Source organism: Penaeus chinensis, chromosome 16 (assembly GCF_019202785.1).
Source record: "Penaeus chinensis breed Huanghai No. 1 chromosome 16, ASM1920278v2, whole genome shotgun sequence".
NCBI classification, from domain to species: domain Eukaryota; kingdom Metazoa; phylum Arthropoda; class Malacostraca; order Decapoda; family Penaeidae; genus Penaeus; species Penaeus chinensis.
Genome location: NC_061834.1, coordinates 23,955,851 through 23,960,850, shown reverse-complemented (window position 1 = coordinate 23,960,850; position 5,000 = coordinate 23,955,851). Strand labels below are relative to the sequence as shown.

Sequence of the window (5,000 nt, the reverse complement as noted above, 5' to 3'; positions counted from 1 at the left end):
ACATGCACGTTCGTACACAAGGACTAATAAACAAATAAACAGATGCGCAGAATCCATTATTATATAAACCCTGCACCTATGTATATAGGTGTGTACCCAAGGTTGCAGACGCAGTGTTCACTCTCGCATCCCTTTGAATTCGCATACCGTGACCAACCGTGACCTAAGACGCCCCTTGCCTTGACCTTTCCGGGCATTCCTTCATCCAAGTATAAGGAACACTAATATTGTTGCGATGTAAAGAGCTAAAGGTTTTCATTTTCCAACAGGAAACAGAATTTTAAGTTCTTGCTCTCGTATTCACTGCGGTTGCAAACAAGTTCTGCCTTCACGTACCATGCAAGTACCCAAGTCGTGCCCCAAATCACAACCCCGCTCAAACGTAATGCATACCCACACACTCCTCCTGTCGACACGATCCCGTCTTCAACCCCCAAATCTATGTTTCTATATTAACAATCTTGCTTCGTCATTAAAACGATCCAATTCCAAGATAAAAGGGAGTCAAAAGCCTCCACGAGAGAAATCTGAATTTCGATATTAGGAGGAAAGTCCAAATTAAAAATTAATGCTATACATTAAGATAACGTGCATCAGGTCGGCGGTTGCGTCGGGTGTCTGAGCAGCACAATAAGGAAGCCCAATGTCTACAGGAGACCAAGGGAGGAGAAGGGAAGGCATCGCTGGTACCGCAAGCGAGTACCTGCGGAGGGAAGGGACATGCGCGGATGCAAGCAGGTCAGCATTCCACCCTTCAGCGCCTACTCGGCCCTCCACCGCCCTCTCCCCCTCCGCCCTCCTTCCACCGCCCAAGACTCAACCTGCTCTCCCGCCCCGGCCCATCTCCCGGCGGTGACGCAACACTCCCTCCCCGTGTGTACCCTCGCGGCGGGCTTGGCCTCACGTCGGCGCGGGTATCGCAGCCGCGTTAAGGTGAGCGAAACTCTCACGGTAAGTCACCGAGCTAAGGGAGCATTTAACGTCAGAAGCCGAGAGAACTTCATAAGCGGGAGAAGGAAGAGGGGGAAGAGGAGGAGAAAGGGGAGGAGGAGAATAGCCGCGGGGTGTCCGACAAGGTTCTTTATAGCGGGGTTGCTGAGGGCACGTACAGGCAAGCTGTGGTGGCCGCGAGCCTGCAACGGACCTGCCCGCCGCCACTCACTCCTGCGACCTGACCCACCCATCAGCCACCCAGCTCTTAAACAAAATTTTAACATCAACAACATCGCATTCTGAAGAAGGAGAGGGTCTATGGAGAACTTGCAACCACGCTGCACACTGTCTGTGCTGTGTGGGCGCTGGCAATCCATGGACCTGTCCTCTCAAGAAAAGTGTACACGAGATCAGGGTCCGTACTTCAATGCACCTTGAGCAGACCAAAGGAAACATGAACGTACATTTTATGTGACTATAACACGTTTCGTCCTGGAAGCATACCATTTAATTGAATACTTCCTGGGTGCACCGGCATGTGAAGAGTTACTATGTAACATATTTGCTGATGTTCCATGTGATGATTTCACTCTGGGTCTCTCCAGGATCCCTTGTTGAAGAACACCGTCGTCACAAATGCCAACGTCATCTTACCTGTTGCTACAACAAACGCTCAGCCGCGACTCTGAACGCACGCATGTGTATGTTCATGATGTTAAACACACACACACACACACACACACACACACACACACACACACACACACACACACACACACACACACACACACACACACACACACACACACACACACACACGCACGCACGCACACACACACACAGGCGCGCACACACACACACACACACACACACACACACACACGCACGCACACACACACGCACGCACACACACACGCACGCACACACACACGCACGCACACACACACACACGCACGCACAAACCTACACGTACACGCACACGCACCAAAACAAAAAAGTGACAGGTGACATTTTCATCAATACACATCTCTCTCCTTTCCGAGGTGACAGGTTTGCCCATCGCGCTGCATTCTCTCTCCGGTCACCAATGACTGATTTCGTGACAATGGCTTCCAAAGATAACACAATCGTAATCACAATGGTGGATGATTCGGTAAGGATCACACTTCATACTGGACGTCGGCCGCGTCCAGCATGCACTCGGTATCACCACAGGTGTTGGCCACTTCACTAAGGTTACCACAGCACTATACATGGGAGAACCAACCACAATCATCACAACACTATCGTCCGCGCGGCTCGACATCTGCAAGTGACAGGAATGTTTCACGAAGCTTATTCACAAATTTTGTTGTTCACTTCATAGTTGGTCTGCCAACGCGACACTAACGACCGAACCCGTCCCTATTGGGGCGAGGTTCACAGAAACCACATGTCGCCCCCGGGGAGGCTTTTCAAACCCCCAGGGGCGTGTGTACAGAAGGCGGGCATGCGACGAGCCATCCGCGCCTGTCGTACCTGACGCGCAACAGCGACCCTCGCAGCCAGGCGTCCACAGCCACACTAACCCTGCCTCAGCTCAGCTCCAGCGCGGCCCCTAAACGCGCTCACGCAGCCCGGCCAGGCACCTCCCGCCCCGCCCCCGCCCACCCCCGCCTGAGCCCCGTGCTCGTCCCCGCCCAGCCACCGGGGCCACACACAACGCCCGCCCATTAGCATGTTTAGGCATCAATTCCATCGGGACTTCAGATGCAATTGCAGGAGAGTAACGGCTGAACACAGGTATTCCCTTCGCAGAAAATAGGAATCCAGAAAATAACCAAGCAGGAATCAATGACATCAATTAATCATCTGAGAAAAGCCCAGGACTCTCCCTTCTCCGTCATCATCCACGTCGGGGCTCCGTCAGGCCGCCCAAACACGGGCTTCGGTCACTGCGCGTTCGAGGCCCGAGACGAGGAGGGGCGGGACGAGGAGGGGCGGGACAAGAGGTGTGTGTGTGTGTGTGTGTGTGTGTGTGTGTGTGTGTGTGTGTGTGTGTGTGTGTGTGTGTGTGTGTGTGTGTGTGTGTGTGTGTGTGTTTGTTGGGTTTTGTTTGTTTGTTTGTGTGTGTGTGTGCAGACAGGGTAGGGAGGGAGGGTGGGAGGTAAGTAGATGGGTAAGTAGGCAAGCAGGTAAGCAACAAGCAGGCAGGCAGGCAGGCAGGCAGGCAGGCAGGCAGGTAGGTAGGTAGGTAGGTAGGTAGGTAGGTAGGTGGACAGATGGATGGGTGGGTGATTGGGTGGTTTGGTTGAATGGGTGGTTTGGTTGAATGGGTGGATGGTTGGGTGGGTGAACGGGTGGATGAATGGGTGGGTGATTGGGTGGATGGTTGGGTGGGTGAACGGGTGGATGAATGGGTGGGTGGGTGAACAGTGGATGGTTGGGTTAATGGACGTATGGGTGGGTGGGTGAACGGGTTGATGAATGGATGAATGGGTGAATGGGTGAATGGGCGAATGGGTGGGTGGGTGAACGGGTGGATGGGTGGATGAATGGGTGGATGAATGGGTGGATGGGTGGGTGGGTGAATGGGTTGACGGATGGGTGGGTGTGTGGTTGGGTGAGTGGGTGGGTTGGTTAATAGGTGAGTCGGTAGGATAAGAATGTGCGTGCAGCCCCCATGTAACCCTGTCCCTCCTGAACGGCCACCCGCCTCCCCGCACACGCTCACTTGCACGGCCCGTCTCGCTGCTGGCCTCTGGCTCTCCCGAAGAATGCCTTTTTTCTTCTCCAACCACCCTCTTTAGCTTCTTAAATGTCTAAACTCTCCCCGCATCCTAACCCCTAGAGCAAAGCTTCTGATTTCGGCCTATGTTCCCCAAAGCAAACTCATCCCCCGCCGCTGGCTCTCCCGCGACGGCGCTCGCGAGCCGCCCTCGCGCTGACCTCCACAGAATCCTTCGCCTGATGAAGCTCTTTGTTTTACCTTAACATACATGCTTCCGTCTAACGTTTAACCAGAGCGCAGTTTGCATTGGGAAAAGAGATACTGAAAAGCAAATGAGTAATTTGCATGTGGCGCTACATCACGGCCACATCGCTCCGACAATCTTACTTATTGTTTCCATAACAAATTACGATGTCAGTCGCAAAACAACTATGTTCCCGATATAGGGACACACGCACACAGTTACGTGCACGCTTACAGGAGTGCACAGGTAAACACGGCCGCACGCCCGCAATTCGAAGCAACTTGACAATTGGCATAAGAAACATATGAATCACCATTCAAGATATTGCTGCTTTGCTAGTGGAAGCATGCCTATGAGCGCATGCGTGCGGACGTGCGTCCAGGAACATTACGTGTTTACGTAGGCGACTCGATCGGTGCAAAGTTGCGTGCTGCTAATGAGCCCATGACAGGTGCAGCCCCTTCCCCCTCCCCCCAGCGCAGTAATTTTCCTCGTTAGCAAGGAACGTCGAGCCTCGTCACTGAGCCTCCTGGGTCGAAAGCCTCCGAGTGGACGACGAAGCCGAGAGCCGCAGCCTCCCTAGAGCAAGGGAGGCTGCCGCCAGGAAAATTCGTGTCAGGAATGGAGATCCGTTAAGCACGTTATCCACGACACCGGGCGGGCACTCCGACCAACCTGCGCACCGGTGACTCAGCACTGCGCCCTGGACGATATTAAATTATCCGTGTTTTTCGATCTCTCTTCCCCCGTTCAACAATTATCTTGCACGGTTAATGCCACCGAAAAGTTTGGCGCGTCTCCGGATGAAATAGAGCTCCGGAGCCATACAGTAAATTCTGCGAGAGTGACAATTATCCACCTAACTTGGGGTTTATCTCTTCAAGACTCGGAATTCAATTAAGTGCGCTCTTTTTTCTTTTCGTTCCTTTCCTTCCTTTGTTCTTTTTAGTATTTTCATCATAATTCTTTGTGACATTTGTTATTAAAATAATAAAAATAATGATGATGATATATGATATGTGTTATATGTTATCTGATATGATTGATGGTGATGGTGATGGTGATGATGGTGATGAGGAGGATGAGGATGAGGATGATGACGATGACGGCGAA

At 52.3% G+C, this 5,000-nt stretch overlaps 1 protein-coding gene across 10 annotated transcripts in view; it reads right to left on the bottom strand.

The window, feature by feature from the left end:
• LOC125033572 (MAP7 domain-containing protein 2-like) overlaps nucleotides 1-5,000 on the bottom strand; it is a 367,585-nt gene that overhangs the window by 282,971 nt on the left and 79,614 nt on the right. For 9 of the 10 annotated variants that reach the window (XM_047625192.1, XM_047625189.1, XM_047625195.1 and 6 more), the window contains exon 1: nucleotides 2,452-2,501. The exons of the other annotated variant lie outside the window; for it this stretch is intronic. The gene's annotated coding sequence lies outside the window, so the exon portion shown is untranslated. Of the gene's footprint in view, nucleotides 1-2,451; nucleotides 2,502-5,000 lie in introns of those variants that run through there. 10 annotated transcript variants of the gene reach the window in all.